This window comes from Castanea sativa, chromosome 6 (genome assembly GCF_040712315.1).
Source record: "Castanea sativa cultivar Marrone di Chiusa Pesio chromosome 6, ASM4071231v1".
NCBI classification, from domain to species: domain Eukaryota; kingdom Viridiplantae; phylum Streptophyta; class Magnoliopsida; order Fagales; family Fagaceae; genus Castanea; species Castanea sativa.
In genome coordinates this window covers 56341335-56360639 of record NC_134018.1, presented here as the reverse complement: position 1 = coordinate 56360639, position 19305 = coordinate 56341335, and the positions used below count along the sequence as shown (strand labels likewise).

The 19305-nt window shown below is 40.2% G+C and overlaps 1 pseudogene; it reads right to left on the bottom strand.

Annotated features, from left to right (window-relative positions):
- Nucleotides 1–723: 723 nt before the first annotated feature.
- Nucleotides 724–17896, bottom strand: LOC142640999 (uncharacterized; annotated as a pseudogene).
- Between the last annotated feature and the right edge of the window lie 1409 nt (nucleotides 17897–19305).

The following is a 19305-nucleotide window of genomic DNA, read 5'->3' as shown; positions in this document are numbered from 1 at the left end:
TTTACAAATTTGACCACATTTTACATGCAAACAAACACTTAAAAAAGGAAAAATATTTTACTTCAAAATAAGCAGAGAGTATATATAATAGTTGCAGCAATGGGTATACAAAATCCAATTTCAAAGTATTTATTAGCAGTGAATATTAAGGAAAAGTTAGAAATCTAAAACAATAGGATTAACATCTCATTTATTATTTTCTTTTTTAGAGAATTTCAACCTTTGACGCCTACTCCTGATGATAGCTCTTTATCATCAGACCAAGACACCAATCAGTTTTTGGTGCAGGTGGGGATTGAGCCCTAGGTCTCTTATTCAACCATCAAACACTTTACCAGTTAAGCTAACTGGAACCTACATCAACGTCTCATTTAGAACATGGAAATCCTTAAAATTTAATCCAAAAATTCATCCTCCATTTTTTTAAACATATTTACAATTATATTCTCCTTGCCTTTAATCCAAATGGACCACTAAAAAAATATTCAATATACAAATGAAAGTGAAATTAAGTTCCACAAAATATAAATATATAAACTGAGGATATTTTTTTAATATATATGATAGGATTTGAACAAATAATGTTGGATATATAGTAATTTCTTCCATCAACCATCATGCCAAGATATCAATTGGCTTCTTCTTTCTCAATTGTATTTTTCACTCCTTTGCCCACTTTAGATAATCTGCTACCAATGCTCTTAAGTTTAAATTATATAAGTAGGCACATTAAGATGTGAGTTTAATAAGGTTTTAATTCTCAAATATAATTCATTAATGAGTTAACATTTATGGTAACAAAATTAACTTATATAATTAATGGATAAATAAATTACAAATTTTATTATGTTTTGTTTTTTCTTTATTAAAATAATCCTAACATTAATTGATAGGTGAAACACAAAAAATGCATTTATTGTTTCCTGTTTAGATTTTTCCAATACTCATTTTCCCACATTTCCACTTCCTTTATTGATTTATCCTTTCTCTCAAGAAAACCTTGTAGTGACGAAGGATCATAAGGAGAAGGCAAGGTGCATGGGGTTAAATCACTGGGAGACTTAACCATGGACTCAACCATGAATTTCTCCCATGTACCCTTAGCAGGGCAAGCCATCATTTTTGAACATAGCTCAACTGCTCCTTGAGGTATAGATGGTTTGAATTTCAAGAGCTTTGCATATTCATCTAACAAATGAAACATGTAGTCATATATGTAGTCCATCTTTAGATCCTCTTGTACGAAGTTGCTTGCTGCCTCTCCTATGGCTTGAGCCTGCCAAGTTTGTAAAAATAAAAGAGTTGAAAATATAAATCATTTTGTTAATATGAATTTAAATTAGTCAAAAAAGTGAAAGCATTTTAAAAACCTTAAAAGGTCAAAATAGGGGTATACATTATACATGAGTCTAGTTGAATCATAACAAAGATACTAGTCAATAATACAATGCACACAAAAAAAGTTTAACAAAATATGATATTTTTCTCTTTTATTTTATTTTTGTCTAAATATGATATTTGATAATCATGATAGTTATTAATAGACATTTATTATGAGTGTTTTTGTATATGAAATTATATATTAATATAATATACTAAGATTCTAATAAAGATAAAGGGTAAATATGAAATAAAATTAATGTAATTTAAAAATACATACATTAAATGAAGTGTAAAATTGTTATGCTTTTTAAAAACTAATTTGGCATTATATTATGAGATCAAAAAAAGGTCAAATGGTTTCAGTTTTATATGTATCATAAATTTTTCAACCCAACCAACTTGCTCAAGTTGAGAAATCTCAACCTAACCCATAATAGTTTTAAAACTAACCCAACACAACCGAATTTGTAGGAATTGGATTGGGTCATTGAGTTTGGAAAATTTTGTTGGATCTAATAAAAAAAAACTATGCTTTCATTCAACTATGTAAGTTCATTATTTAATAGATAATTGTAATTAATATCATAAGGACTAATATTCAAGTGTCATCAAACTAAGTCCCAAAATATCAAAATAATTTAAAGTAATTAACTTATCCTAAGTCTCATAATCTAAAATAAATCAAACATGAAATTTTAAATTACATATTTTTATTAAGAAAAATTTAGTAGTGTAGGTTTGGTAATTAAGGTTACTTGCGGTTGGATATTTTTTTCAACCTGAATTCCACCCAACTCAAGTTTGGAAAAAAGAAAAAGAAAAAGAAAACAAATCAAGTTATCAACCCATGAAATGCAATTCAAATTGTTGGGTTGGATTAGTCTGTTAGATTGGTGGATGCACACCCCTTGTGAAAACATTTTGATAATATGAGAGAGAGAGAGAGAGAGAGAGACCTTTTGTGTGTGATTGTTGCCCCATTCCACAGCAAATTTAAGAGAGGTGCACTTGCTGTTATCCCTAATGGGCCAGTAGTGCTCCAATGGCACCATGCCTCTAATGAAGAAATCATAGTAACGAGGCCTTATGAGCAAGGTCATCGAGTCACATGCTAAAATGTACTTCTCACTTACAGACCATGCCCATCCCTCTACATAAATCTTATATCTGACACAAATTACACTTTTCTCAATTAAGAAGGGGAAAAATAAGAATAGTTAAAATGGAAATAAAATAGCTCACTAGTCTTGTTTCTATAACTACCTGTGAGTGCATTGGTCTTCTAAATTTGATTGTTTATAACCCTGTTTAGATTCTTGCACCCAATCCTGAAATGATAGCACATCATACGAGAAACATTATAATGCAACAACATGTATACAATAGGAAAATAACATTTGTGAGTAAATGAGAAGAATGTGTATTAACCTGTATATACAGGCGAGTGGTCCAATCATCTTTGTTTGAGACATTGCACTTCAAAAGGTCGTTTCTAGTTGGAGCCACACTTGGATTCCCTTTCCAATAAGCATAGGGTACTCTGTCCTTCCATTTAGTTCTTGAGTTGCCTTGTTTTATGTCCTCCAACAAACTTTTTCACGGCTTTATATTGATCTCGGTCCTAACAAAATTAAGTCAAGTCTATGTAAAAGTTTAATTTCCTCACCCAGAAAACAAAAATTGCTCTTTTAAATTTATATTTTTCTCTAGTACTCGATATATTATTAGATTCAAGAAATAACATTTTAACCATGAAAGTTTGATCCTCTTTATTCAAAATTTGGCCAATGTAGTAAAGTAAGCATGATTTATTTACGTACCAGCCCCAAAAAGACCAATCAGGGAACACAATATCCAAACTCCACCCATCAGAACAGTAACGAAACAAAGGAGGTGGGCCCGCATTTGGGCCCCGAAAGTCCTTAGATCGAACGACAGGGCGATCATCACAATCAAACATGAGTTCCAAGTCAGGCAATCTCCCAGGGTACAACCTTAGCAGCTGCAAAATGCCCCACAAGCTGAACATGTCTCTTGTCTGTATCGACTGCCTATACTTCTCTACGTAGGCCTTACCGTCTACGATCACAAGCCTGAAATGCGCGGTCTTGCGGGCCCGCTCCACCATGTCTCTCGTGATTCCTGTGTGCTTCCAGTGCCGTAGATCTTCGTGGATCCAACGGAAGTATGATGGGCATGTTTTGTTTGATGATGATGATATTGGACGGTCAGGATTGTGTGTTGTTGTTGTTGTGGGGTAGTAGTTTTTTGGGCAGGTCTGTTTTTTGTTTCCTTTTGTGCATTTCAGTGGGAATTCTTGCTCTTGTGGTGATTTTCTTGTTGTTTTTTGGATTGGTTTGTCACTGCTAAAACTAGAAGTACCTGAAAATATAGGCTGCAAAAGCACATATAAATATGATAAAATGCTAAATTTATTGGTAATTTTATAATTAAATCTTATACACTGAGTTAACAATGAAGATGACTAATACAGCATCAACAATATAAAAAATATTAATGAATTAACAATTTATGAATTATTATTGTGATTACTATCAGTCATGCTATTATTAATTATCTAAATTTTTTCTTTAGGCAGGTGTACCGTGTAAGTACACAATTCATTAGCGATTAAAGTGAAATATTAGTATTAAAAATCATGCTGAGGTCTAAGAATTATGTAATTTAAATGATTAGTATTTTTAATTATTTGTTGAATGACCCTTACCGACTACTTTGATCATTATCTATAAAAAAAAATATTATTCAGTGCTGAGATGACAACTGACAAGGATGAGAACGTATAGCACACGAATGGCTATTGGGCCGTGGTCTAAGGGATGGAAAATTTTTTTTTTTTTTTTTTTTTTGGTTAAGGTGGGGTAAAGCTTAAATTAAGAAGCCAACGTGAGTACAGCATTGGCTAAAAAGTTTTTTTTTTATATGCTTTATTTTGTTAAAATTAAAAATTTATTGTTAAAAATACGATAAGTAAAGGTAAAAGTTAGTTTAATAAGGTTCATAAATAGTATCAAAAAGTATCATATAACTTATAAATAATAACAAAAATAAACTGAACAGTAAAATAATTTTTATTTTTTATTGGTATTCAAGCGGATGCATACGGTGTACATCGCTTCCAAGGGGAGTAATCACTTTCAAAATTTGACAATGCAAGCCCATTGAATAGGTACTTATCAAAAAATAAATAATAATAAAAACCCATTGAATAGGCTTACACCCCCCCCCCTCCAAAAAGATGACGTAATTAGGGAGTAAGTTTCCCAGCCGCGCATTATAGGTTATATATCTCATATTATATCATATAATAAATAGAATTTAAATTTTATAAGGATGTTATATAAAACACCATTCAATTCCACCAATCTAATATTTCACATTATCTTATCACATATTAAGAGATAAACACATCTACATCTAATTAATTCTAATATTAATCTAAAAATCTAACCGAATTGAGAATTTATTAAGATATTATTAAATATGGTAGAATGTATTAAATTTTTAAGTAAAGAGATAATGTGACAATCTCTTATTGAATGATATAAAATATGAGTTTTACATCTCATCTTTACTAAATTCAGACTTTAATAAAACTTGAGTTTTAGAAGTCATGGTTCTTTTTACCCATGAAATACCCTCATATACCTCATGAATTGATAATGTGATTGTAAGTGCACGATTGCACCTAGGCCCAAAGACAATATTACGGGCACAGGCCCAATGAGCCTTAAACAATGGAATTTGTAGAGCGTGGGCTTGAAATCTAAGTTAGAGGTACTGAGAACTTGACAACAGACTAAGGTATAAAAATACTTGTGAATAATAGATGATAATTGCAAATAGACCTTCTCGGACGTGAGCCAAGGACCACTTATGTATTATTTCTCTTTCTCTCTTAAAGGTTACAATTCTTGATTTCTTTCTTGACAACTGATTGATCCCCCTTTTCTTTGGCCTTCACCCCCTTTAAATACTTCTTCTCTTGGTGCTTCATCCACGTGTTACTCCAATCTCCTTCCCCCTAAATATTTCTTCTCTTAGTGCTTTGAATAGTAACCAGAAGTTTCGGTACTACTGTTCAGGGGTCACTTCCCCATTAATGTGGCCAGGGAGGTAGGTGCAGAATCTTTAATGTGGAGGTGGCAGCCTTTGCTTAGGATATTTTTCTAACACCAGTGGATCTAAAAGGTTCAAGGGTTCCCCCTTTTAACCAACAGTCTTTCTGGAATTCTGTCTTGACCTTCATAGTGAACCTCCGAGTTCTCTTGGGTCTGTCCGAGGAGAAACTTACCCTCGGATATGTCCTCAGACCCTCGGCTATGTCCTCGGACCCTCGGTGTATGGGCCGATTTGCAGTACTAACAAGTTCTTAACTCAAGAACAGATCGGCTCTCCTTGCTAGAGCCCAAAGGCCCAAATGCCTGCTTGGGTCCTTTTACTCCCCACAATAGCCCCTCAAAACTCTATTTTTCAGCATTCGAGGAGAAAAATAGGGTTTTGATCCAACGAGAACTTACCCCACACATTCTGCCAATAACTACGCGTGTGGAGATCGTTTCGTGTTCCAGAGGATGCCACTTGGCGGTTTTAATTTAAAAAACGCACGCATTTATGACCGTAAGTTACACCTTGTCCCCCACGTTCAACAGTGAGATGAGCATCTAACGGCCCTTGTTACCCCCTGAAAATTTGGGCGGGACGAATGCAATTTCGAGGCCGCTTCCCGCACGTCATGACGCTTTGGAAACATGCGCCTTCATTTATTTCTTCAGAGGCTAATCCCATCAAAACATCAGCAGTTGCCTTTTCTCTGCAGAAATCCGTGGAAACTCGCACAACTTCAAACTCATAAGTTCCTCCTTTTTCTTTAACCCATTCTCCTCGGATCTTGTCCTCTACTCCCATTTTAACCACTCTCCCTCTTAAAACGCAATCTTTCGTTCCTTTCTGATGGGTAGATTTAAGTTTTTAGTTGACACCGCCGCTGGGATGGAAGGTTTTAGAGCCAAGTATCACATTCCCAATGATGTAGATTTAATACTGCCCGGCGGAAGCCGTGGCCGATTCTAGGAAAACCGGAGAGGTTATCATCCCCATGATTGCCTTCATAGAAGGTGGGATGACCCTCCCTATGAGAAGCGTGACCAGGGAATACCTCCGCAACCACCGGTTGTGTCCCGACCAGTGTGCTCCCAACGTCTTTAGAGTCTTAGGAAGCGTCGACGCTCTAAATGAGCAGATGGGTCTAAACCTTACCTGGCATGACGTCGCCTTTATGTACGAATGCCACAAACTCACTAGGGTAGGTTATTACATCAAATCCCGCTCTAGCGTAGTTAGGTTGATCTCCTGTCTGCCCAAGTCCAATAAAGGCATGAAGGACGACTACCTCAACGCCTCAGGCAACTGGCACGACGGCCCCCACTGCCCCGTTGAGTGGGGAGATCCAAGTGCGACTCCTTAGGATCTAACTTCCCACCCCATAACTCCATCTAAACATCTCAGAATGTCATTTGCATTTACAAACTGTTTGACTTTGATTTATCACATGTCTTAAAAATCTGACCATGTTTGTCTGTTTTGGTGTCTTCCCTTGCAGATAAACAGCACGTGCGCCCGCGCTTGAGCCACTGCAACATCGCAGATTTGAACCGAGTGCTACACTCGGAGGTTTTCGTGAGTGAAGACTTGCAACTTAGAGCGGCTCATTTGATATTAGGGTACGACCCTATCTCCTCGGACTTCCAGGAGATCGAGAACGCCATCGTTGCGGGTGACCGGAGAAGTAGGAGGATTCACGTAGCCAAACCGCACTTCTTGGCCGACCACGACATTCCTGACGACCTCCACACCATACTGTACACACAACCCATTGCGGCAATCCCTCTCGCCGCGCACTCTCAGGCAACTGTCATCCCAGAGGAGCAAGTGTCTTCGTTGAACACGTTGGACGAGGAGATAAACAAGTTTCAGCTTGAGGACGTCCAAAGGCCTCGCGGAAGCCCATTTGTCGTACTCTCCGACGAGGAAGAGGAAGTCGCCGAGACCTCTGGGATAGCCGGTCTAGTGATAGCACGTCCAGACGACAGCTTTGTTGAAGAGGACATGGACGTGCTTAAGGACCTCCTGACCGCGAGAGGGGAGAAAGTTGCCAAAAAGGGGGCGAGGGGATCCCAAGCTCCCCCAGCCTTGCCACCACCCCCTCCTCCAGCCGACCCCAAGCCTCCTTCCGACGACCTGAAGAAGAAAAGGAAGGTGGAGGCCAAGGGGGCTAGTGGCGAGAAGCAAAAGAAATTGAAACAGCAGCCACTGCCGGCTTAGCAGCAGAAGCTGGACAAGGGCAAAGGGCGCGCCCGTTCAGTTGAAAGCGGGGAGATCAAAGACGTGGCCGAGGTGCGCCGAGCACCAGCTATGTGGTCTCCCGAACTGAGACTGGATGGAACGCCAATTCCCCTCCAGTCCAACATCAGGGCGTTCCAACAAGGCCATGCCCTCCACCTGGCCGAGTCGTTGGAGCGTCCTCTTCTGCTGCCCAAGGAAATGGAAGCCTTGGAGAAGATGAGCCAGCCTCAGCTGTTCCTTTCATTGAAAAGGGATTTAGCTCTGGTAAGTTCCACCTCACACTTATACTTTAGGTTCATTTGTAAACACTTTACCACATTTAACCCCTTGACATTTTTCGCAGGCCATCCAAGAAGTTTTTGCGGCCGAGAAGTTCGTGGAGGATTCTCGGAAGCGAGCTGGAATGGAGCAAGAGCTTCGGCAAGAGACAGAAAGGTCCCTAAGCCAGGCCCTAGTAGAAAATGGGAAGATCACATCGTAGCTGGCCGATCTAAAAAGAGAGAAAGACGGTGCCGAAGCCAGCTTAAAGACGATGAAGAACCAAGTGGAGGGGCAATGTAAGCTTCTTCACCAAAAGGACGACGAGCTCTCCCAAGCCGAACAGGCACGCTCTGACTTGGAGAAGGAGCTTACGCAGATGAAGGAGGAGGCTCGCACCCACAAGCACTCATTGGAGGCCGCTAAGCAAGCCAGCTATCAGGAGGGAGTGGTTGCAACACAAGAACTGTTGACAGAAGTTTTCGCGGCCTTGTGCCGAGAGTACTGTCAACAGGTCTGGGGAGAGGCCTTGAACGCAGCAGGGGTTCCTCAAGCTTCCGAGCTAAGGAAGCCCGAGAGCGTTTGGCTTCCCCTAGACATACAGGAGATAGAAGACCCTCCTGTTGTTGCCTCCCCTGCCCTTCCTCCCGTGGTGCTAGAACTCGTTCTTGATCCTACAGAACCTGAAGGTTCCCATAAAGAGAAGGACGGGTGTGAAGCTGCCGAGAAGGAGCAAAGCCAGAATGTGGAGCCCATCCTTCCTCCAACAGACAAAGGGAAACAAGTTTTGTTTACCTTTGAGTTGGAGTTGAAGAGCACCGAAGCTGGCAGCACTTCCCTTCAAGACCCCCCTCCCAAAGCTTAGGGCCTAGCATAGGACTTTTTCTGTACTTTGAAATTTTCTTTACATAATGATGTATTCTGCTTATAATTAATGAAGAACAATGTTTATTCAACATTCATTCAAGTTGTATTTATTTTACTTTATTCTTCTTGTGCTTGTCATGAAAGTTCTTACTAATACGTAGCTAAAGAAAGAACAGAATAAATAAGTCTAACTCCAACAGTCAAGCAATTATAACTTTTAAACAGACATATGCATACTTGCTTTGCAGAGTGAATCATTCAAGAACCCAACAAAAACTAACTTAGTTTGGATATTATACAATGCCTTAGTTAGAAAACCCACATGATGGTCAAGCTTTGTAATATGAAATATCACTTTTAGTAGAATGTAAGGTCCGAGGACCATTCCTTACAAAATTTCGTTTAACACTTAAAGATATAGAACTTAAGATCCGAGTTAACGAAGGCTAAGATACTGATTTCCACAAAATGTGTGATAAGAATAAGAACAGTAACTTCAAATGTTAATTTTCCCAAAGTAGAAGGTCCGAGGATCCGGCATAACTAAGGTTCTGTTTAACAAATGACAAGATATCAATTTTCACCAGATTTGTGGTCCGAGGACCATACTTAACCAAGTTTCTGTTTGACACTTAAGAATAGTAACTTCAAATGTTAATTTCCCCAAAGTAGAAGGTCCGAGGACCCGGCATAACTAAGGTTCTGTTTAACAAATGACAAGATATCAATTTCCACAAGGCTTGTGGTCCGAGGACCATACTTAACCAAGTTTCTGTTTGACACTTAAGAATAGTAACTTCAAATGTTAATTTCCCCAAAGTAGAAGGTCCGAGGACCCGGCATAACTAAGGTTCTGTTTAACAAATGACAAGATATCAATTTCCACAAGGTTTGTGGTCCGAGGACCATACTTAACCAAGTTTCTGTTTAACACTTAAGAATAGTAACTTCAAATGTTAATTTCCCCAAAGTAGAAGGTTCGAGGACCCGGCATAACTAAGGTTCTGTTTAACAAATGACAAGATATCAATTTCCACAAGGTTTGTGGTCCGAGGACCATACTTAACCAAGTTTCTGTTTGACACTTAAGAATAGTAACTTCAAATGTTAATTTCCCCAAAGTAGAAGGTTCGAGGACCCGGCATAACTAAGGTTCTGTTTAACAAATGACAAGATATCAATTTCTACAAGGTTTGTGGTCCGAGGACCATACTTAACCAAGTTTCTGTTTGACACTTAAGAATAGTAACTTCAAATGTTAATTTTTCCAAAGTAGAAGGTCCGAGGACCTGGCATAACTAAGGTTCTGTTTAACAAATGACAAGATATCAATTTCCACAAGGTTTGTGGTCTGAGGATCATACTTAACCAAGTTTCTGTTTGACACTTAAGAATAGTAACTTCAAATGTTAATTTCCCCAAAGTAGAAGGTCTGAGGACCCGGCATAACTAAGGTTCTATTTAACAAATGACAAGATATCAATTTTCACAAGGTTTGTGGTCCGAGGACCATACTTAACCAAGTTTCTGTTTGACACTTAAGAATAGTAACTGTAAGCCCCTGAGGTATTTATAACTTTGAACTGTTAACTAACAAAAGCACATTTTATTAATAATAATACCTTCGAAGGTTATTTACATTCCACGGGCGTTGTACAATTCTTTCATCTAGGTCAGCTAGCCGATACGACCCTATGCCTGCTACTGAAACAATGCGATAGGGACCTTCCCAGTTTGGTCCTAGCTTACCCCAAGCTGGGTTCTTAGCAATGCCCACGACTTTTCTTAGTACAAGATCCCCAGGTGCAAGTGGCCTTAGCTTCACGTGGACATCATATCCCCGCTTAAGCTTCTGTTGATAATAAGCCATTTGGACCATAGCTGCTTCGCGCCGTTCCTCAACTAAATCCAGGCCTTTCTCCAGGAGGCCATCGTTATTCTCCGGGCTAAAAGAACTCGTCTTTAGGGTGGGAAAACCAGATTCCAGAGGTATCACTGCCTCGTCTCCATAAGTCATAGAGAATGGCGTTTCTCCGGTGGACCTGTGTGGTGTAGTCCGATACGTCCACAGGACATGTGGTAGTTCTTCTACCCATCTGCCTTTCGCATCGTCCAACCTTTTCTTGAGCCCACTGACTATGACCTTGTTAACGTCCTCAACTTGCCCATTTCCCTGAGGATAAGCTGGGGTGGAATATCTATTTATGATGCCCATATCACCACAATATTTCCTAAAAGCCTTGCTGTCGAATTGAACACCATTGTCCGAAATAAGTGTATGTGGTATACCGAATCTGGTGACGATGTTTTTCCAAACAAACTTCTTGGAATCAACGTCTCTGATATTCACTAAGGGCTCAGCCTCGACCCATTTAGTGAAGTAGTCTGTCCCCACGAGTAGCCATCTTTTGTTTCCTGCAGCCCTCAGAAATGGCCCCACTATGTCCAATCCCCATTGTGCGAAAGGCCAAGGGCTGGAGAAAGGGTTGAGAACCCCTCCAGGTTGACGAATATTAAGGGCGAACCTCTGGCATTGATCACATTTTCTGGCATAGTCCTGAGCCTCCCTCTGCATATTGGGCCACCAATAACCCTGAGTCAGGGCTCATGGGCTAAGGACCTTCCCCCAGTGTGGCTCCCATAAATCCCTTCATGCAGTTCTTCCAAAAGCGCTTCCGTTGATTCCGAGTGTACACATAACAAGTATGGTCCTGAGAATGATCGTTTATACAGTTTCTGATCCTCGGACAACCAGAAACGTGGCGTCTTTCGACGTATCTTATCTGCTTCAGACTTGTCTTTAGGAAAGATGTCATTCTTAAGAAAAGATATGACCGGGTCAATCCAACTAGGTCCAGGCCTTATCAGATGGATGCGAGCTGCGTTGACAGCAGTAAGGGTTGGCTCTAGCAAATCCTCTACGAGGATAATTCTGGGCAAACCCTGAGCCGAAGACGTTGCCAAGGTGGCCAAGGAGTCTGCATGGGTGTTTCCACTCCTAGAGATGTGAGATAAGACAAAGGAGTCAAATTTAGCTTGCTGACGCTTGACCTAGGCCAAGTATTCTTGCATTCTCGAGTCCCTAGCCTCTATGGTCCCCGTGACCTAGCCGACCACTAACTGAGAGTCCGAGAACGCGTGGACTTCCTTTCCGCCCATCCTATATACCATGCTCATGCCCACCAAGACTGCTTCGTACTCGGCCTCATTATTAGTAGCCGAGAACGCCAGCCTTAGAGATTTTTCAAAGACAATTCCCTCAGGGGATATTAGGACAAGTCCGACACCAAACCCTCTCTGATTAGCTGCCCCATCCACATACACTTTCCAAGTTGGAGGTGCTGCGACTGTGATCACACCAACTGATTTTTCATCCATGTGTGCTTCTTTCAGAGTTTCTTCTAGCAATGGTTCGGTAAACTCTGCCACCAAGTCAGCAAGGACCTGGCCCTTCACCGAGGTGCGAGGCATGTATTTAACGTCAAAGGCTCCCAAAATGGTTCCCCACTTTGCCACCCTGCCAGAGTAATCGACGCTGCGTAACACCGCCTTGAGAGGTAATTGGGTCAGAACCACCACAGTGTGGGACTGGAAATAATGAGGAAGTTTTCACGTGGCATGAACTATGGCCAGAAGTGCTTTCTCCAAGAATAGATAGCGCACCCCGGCCTCATTCAAAGACTTACTAACGTAGTAGACCGGTCTTTGCACCCCGCCTTCATCCCTTATGAGGACCAGGCTGACCGCGTGGACGGCCACTGCCAGATAAGTAAACAAGACCTCGTCCGCCTCGGGGCGAGACAAAATAGGTGGCCGAGAAAGATATTGCTTAAGCTGTTGGAAAGCTAACACGCAGTCCTCGGTCCATTGAAACCCTTTCCATTTATTCAACAATTGGAAGAAAGGACGGCACCGATCAGCTGACCGAGAGATAAATCTGCTCAGCGCGGCAATCATTTCGATCAACTTCTGGATCTCTTTTAGGTTTCGAGGTGGCTGCAAATCCTGAATAGCCTTGACCTGCGCTGGGTTTGCCTCTATGAGTAATCATATAACCCAAGAACTTTCCAGAACCCATTCCAAAAGAGCACTTTGAGGTGTTAAGGCGCAACTTGTACTTTCTTAGCACCTGGAAGGTGTCGGCCAAATCTTTAACGTGCGAAAGTATTTTTTTACTCTTCACCACCATATCATCCACATATACCTCAATGGTCTTCCCAAGTTGCTGCTCGAACATTCTGGTCATCATTCTTTGATAAGTAGCCCCAGCATTCTTCAATCCAAACGGCATGACCTTATAGTGATAGTTTCCTGTTGGAGTAATGAAAGCAATCTTCTCTTGATCCTCCAATGCCAATGGAATCTAGTGGTAACCCTGAAAGGCATCCAAAACCTCATACGAGGATGTCCGACAGTGGCGTCCACAAGCTGATCAATACGTGGCATTGGGAATGAATCCTTGGGGCAGGCTTTGTTCAAATCCGTGAAGTCCACACATACCATCCACGTTCCATTCTTCTTTTTTACCACAACCGTATGTACCAACCATTCAGGGTAAAAAAGTTCTTTAATAGCCCCAGCCCTCTTGAGTTTGAGCACTTCCTCCTTGACAACCTCGGAATGTTCCTTAGAAGAACGCCGAGGTGGCTGCCTTCTCGGAATAATGGCGGGGTTGATATTCAAACGATGACAAATGAAGCTTGGGTCCACACCCGGAGCCTCATAGGGGTCCCACGCAAAAACATCAATGTTGTCTTTCAAAAACTCCAACAAATCCATCTTCTCCTAGTGTGGCAAACGTATGCCAACTTGGAAGAACCTCTCAGGGTCATCGGCTATCAAAAACTTCTCTAAATCCTCACAAAGAGCCTCCTCTCCTGTCACCGCTCCAGGTGCATTCGGAGCTGTTAATTGCTATGAGTCTTTGATGATCAAAGCCGATGACTTGGCTTCCGTCTGATGAAGCACTGCGGCCGATATGCATTGCCTGGCCACCGATTGGCTGCCGAGGATCTCTTCAACATATTCTCCCGAGGGGAATTTAATCTTAACATGCAAGGTAGAGGAGACAGCACCCAGAGCGTGTAGCTAGGGCCTGGCGAGGATGGCTGTATATGGGGAGTACGCGTCAACCACAATAAAATCCACTTCAACCGTTTCTGAGCCAGATTGAACGGGCAAACAAATCTGTCCTTTCGGTACAATGGCCTTTCCTTCAAAGCTTATGAGTGGCAAGTCATAAGGAGTAAGATCTTCCAGCTTCAATCTTAGCCCTTTAAATAAATCAGGGTACATGATATTTGCACCACTGCCCTGATCAATCATCATCCTTTTCACGTCATAATTTCCTATCTTGAGAGTGACCACAAGAGCATCGTCATGGGGTTGGATGGTACCAACCTTATCCTCCTCTGAAAATCCCAAGACGGGTAAATTCACCTTCAACCTCTTCGGCCTGCAGCCTGCCTCTTCGGCCTGAGAATGGGAAACTGCCATCACTCTAGTGGGACCTGAGCCAGTCCTGCCAGGTGCAGCAAAGATGACGTTAATTGTTCCCAATGCCGGTCGAGATGGATTATTCTTCTGATTGTTTGAGTCGGATTGACTGCCCTGCCCATTAGGTTGACACAAGTGCTACTTCAGTTTTCCTTCACTGACAAGCTGCTCCAAGTGGTTCCAAAGGGTTCGACAGTTCTCGGTAGTGTGACCCACGTCCTGATGGTACTGACAAAAGAAGTTCTGATTCCTCTTCGCGGGGTCTCCCGCCATCTTACTAGGCCACCTGAAGAAGGGCTCTTTACGAACTTTCTCCAGTAATTGGTGTACTGGTTCTCGGAACACAGTATTCACGGTCTGAGGGGCTGCCGAGACGGACTGCCCGATGTAATCTCTTCTCGGCTGTCTGTTGTGGTATTTGTCCGACCTGAAATCCCTTCTCTCCTGCGGGATAACCTTCTCCTTACCCTTTTCCTTACTGCTGGTCTTCTTCTACCCTTTTGTATTCGTCAATGCGATCCATGAGGCGACGTACGCTGCGGACGGGCTTTTTCGTCAAGGACTTCCTCAAGTCATGATCAGTAGGAAGGCCGACCTTAAAGATATTGAGCACCACCTCATCAAAATCACCATCTATCTCGTTAAACATCTCCCAGTACCGGTCAAAGTACGCTTTCAACGTCTCCCCCTCCCTCATGGCCATGGATAACAGGGAGTCTAACAGTCAAGGCACTCTGTTACACGTGATAAACCGCGATGCAAATGCTCTAGTAAGCTCCCCAGACGAACCTACAGACCCCGATTTAAGGCCGTTGAACCACCTCATAGCAATAGGTCCCAAGCTAGAAGGGAAAACTTTACACATCAGGGTCTCATTATGAGAGTGCACTGCCATCCTCTGGTTAAAGTGACTCACATGCTCCACCGGATCAATCTGGCCATTGTAGATGGTAAAGGTGGACTGGGTGAACCTCCTAGGGAGCCTCCCCTTCTCAATCCTTCGTGAGAATGGCGATTTAGAGAGTTGGTGCAACGCCCGACTCATAGCATCGTTCCCCAAGCCCCTAGAAGGGAGCTTCTTGTGCCTGCGAGCTGGAGGGTCATCCTCCTCACAAGAGGACGTTGCGCTGGGGGGCGACCATGACCTCGAGCTGTAACTACTTCCCCGGACCTCCTCTGAAGAAGGATTAGATAAGGACGATGAACGCTTGCGTCTGACGCGGCGCAATTTCCTTTTCAAATGATTAATCTTCTTCTGCATGGCCTTAGCACCATCCTCGTGGGTGGTGCTACCCCCGCCAGGAGTATGGCTCGCTCTAGGGTATTCTGTATGAACACTTCCCTCACGATCCCTTCGACACTCAAGACACTCGAAAAGATCCTCAAGTTGTGACCCTTGAGACTCTGCATGGTGTGAGCCTAGGCCTGCCATAGTATCCCAGCTCCTTCCAGACTAGACTTCCCACAGACGGCGCCAATTGTAAGTGCACGATTGCACCTAGGCGTAAAGACAATATTATGGGCACAAGCCCAATGAGCCTTAAACAATGGAATTTGTAGAGCGTGGGCTTGAAATCTAAGTTAGAGGTACTGAGAACTTGACAACAGGCTAAGGTATAAAAATAATTATGAATAATAGATGATAATTGCAAATAGACCTTCTCGGACGTGAGCCGAGGACCACTTATGTATTATTTCTCTTTCTCTCTTAAAGGTTACAATTCTTGATTTCTTTCTTGACAACTGACTGATCCCCCTTTTCTTTGGCCTTCACCCCTTTTAAATACTTCTTCTCTTGGTGTTTCATCCATGTGTTACTCCAATCTCCTTCCCCCTAGATATTTCTTCTCTTAGTGCTTTGAATAGTAACCAGAAGTTTCGGTACTACTGTTCAGGGGTCACTTCCCCATTAATGCGGCCAGGGAGGTAGGTGCAGAGTCTTTAATGTGGAGGTGACAGCCTTTGCTTATGATATTTTTCTAACACCGGTGTATCTAAAAGGTTCAGGGGTTCCCCCTTTTAACCAAAAGTCTTTCTGGAATTTTGTCTTGACCTTCATAGTGAACCTCCGAGTTCTCTTGGGTCTGTCCGAGGAGAAACTTACCCTTGGATATGTCCTCGGACCCTCGGCGTATGGGCCGATTTGTAGTACTAACAAGTTCTTAACTCAAGAATAGATCGGCCCTCCTTGCTAGAGCCCAAAGGCCCAAATGTCTGCTTGGGTCCTTTTACTCCCCACAGTGATAGTTTATTCAAGTTCCAATAAATTGAAATGGAAAATGTTAAAAGTACAACAAATTTTACCATATAAAACTTACAAACTAATGTAACAATGAAGTAATTAGTGGACTTTAGAATATGTTTGGATATCGCTTATTTGCTGAAAACTAAAAACTTATTGTTGAAAACACTATAACAAAATAATTTTTTAAAGTGTAAATAGTATTATAGAACCCAAATTTACTTAAAAATTTGTGAAAATATGAGTTTAGTGGCACATAAACAGTACCACCAGGACCCAATAAAAAAAGTGAACGCAAGCCCAATCCAAACGCCCGCTTAATCACCTTAGAAATGAATATTTGAAATGTCTATTTGTGATTGATAACGCATTAATTTATAAGCTCAAGTAAAACTTGCATTACTCTAAGTAATACAAATTCTATTTCAACTAAAACCCTACGACCAAAAATTTCAAGAAATTAAAAATTAAAATTATTTATTTTTTGATTGATCTTATCATATTAAAACTTAGGCACTAAATTCAATAATATTAGCAAAATGTTTTCTTTCTTTTACATATATATTTTTAATTAATCCATGCATTAAACGAAAATAGTATTAGTTAAACTTAAAATTTTAGTAGACAAATTCACAGCAAAAAAAAAAAAAAAAAAAACTAATTTGAGAAAAAAATTCCAACTACAACATTAATTTCTTTGAAAATTTTTGTATTTGCCTAAATTCGGAGATTGGATTCGAGGTTTTTGTGGGAATAAAGTCTCAAACATAAAATTTTAGGATCTTGGGGTTTGGAAACTTTAATGGAATTTGTTTTTAGATGAAGAAAATAATCACCATGATTGTAGTTTAGGCAATACAAGATAAAAATACCAAAAAAAAAAAAAAAAACAATAGCAAGAAGAAAAATAAATTTATAATTTATAAAGAAGGATTTGCAAAAGCAATTTTGTAGGCTTCTTAAGGAAAAAGTGATTGACTTAACAAACTTTTTTGTAATTCCATTACAAGTTTTTGTTACCCAAATATAGAATGGTAGGTCGACTGTGTAGTCTGTGTGTAAGTTCCGTTGCTATAAGGCTGATGACAAAATACTGTAAGGTTTAAAGAATATATAAGAATAAAGACTTACAATATCAATCCAGCCTAGAAATACCAAAGCACTGACAAGGAGGAAGAAGAAGAAGACCACGCTAGCTGTTGAAACTATCTTCTTCAATGGTCGCCAACAAGTTCCACTGTGGGATGGAACATATCGAGTTTGTTCCTCAATATTTCTTCTCATTGTGCTTTCGTTGGCGTTGTTTAAAAACCTGCAAAACAAGAGCCTTGCCTTCCAGAGAATTACTCTCATCCAGAACTAACCTCAGTGTTGGGTCACAAATTATATTATCAACAATATTATCCTTTCAAAATAGCAATCACACACAAACAAAAATTCTGGCGGATATCTCACGACTAAAGAAAAAAAAAACTCTTACGACGAAAGAAAAAAAAAAAACTCTTACGACGAAAGAAAAAAAAAAAAACTCTTATATTTTTCTTTGGTCTTACCCACCATTTCTTTTCTCACGTGCGGCACCTGCCTTTTTCTTCTTGTTTGTATTCTACACTTTAGCACACCACACGCATGCCTTTTATATATATTCAATTCTGCCACCTCACACTTCTAGGAACATATGGATTCCTAAATCAGCTTATATAAAACACTTCTCATAGAAATAGAATTCTACTCTATCCAACAAGCTCATTACATGGGCTATTTTGTGGGCTGGATTTAATTGGTGCCGTGCACCTAATGTTATGTGTGATTTGAGTATAAGAGCGAAACTCCTCTCTATCTATGTCTCTTACATGATAATATCACTAGTTGGGACCTATGAAACTTGTATTATCCCTTCAGGGCAATCCCAACAAACTAACAAACTTGATTGGTTAAATACCAAAATAGTTTCAAACTTTGGCTAATTAATAAAATAATTTGGCTTTTATAGTTATTTTCAAAAAAAAATCCAATATATCGCATTAATCTTCAAAGTCTGTTAGACTTGATTTTGCTCTTTGAAATTGCACTTAAAACTTGAGTCTGAGACACTCAAGTATGAAACTCGAGTGTGAAACACTCGATTTCCAAGTGCAATTTCAAAGAGCAAAATTGAGTCTAACAAACTCAATTTGTTAGATACTAAAATAGTTTCAAACCTTGGCTAACTAATGAAATTGTTTGAACGATTTGATAATTTTTTTTAAAAAGTCCTGATATATATATATATATATATATATATATATATATATTTATATTTATATTTATATTTATATACAAGATAGAATTTCTACTCTAACCTAATTTAAATGTATATGTGTGTGAAGCTCCCTGTTGAAGATTTGAACTCCGACCCTTACCCCTACACCCGAGTAACCACCGCACCAAGGGTGTGCAGTGGTCCAATATATTGAAATGTGGCCTTTTGTTATTAATTAAATAATATTTAACTAATTTTCAATATCATAATTTTTATATAACAAAAATGCATTCTTTTTATCTTGTAATATGTTTTTTTTTTTTTTTGGAAGAAATGCTAAAACTATAACAAATTTTACTTACAAAAACGTGCAAATGTTGTAGCAATGAATGTGATTCATGACACTTCAAGAAGATAATAAACAAGTATTTGAATGAATGATCTTAGGGAT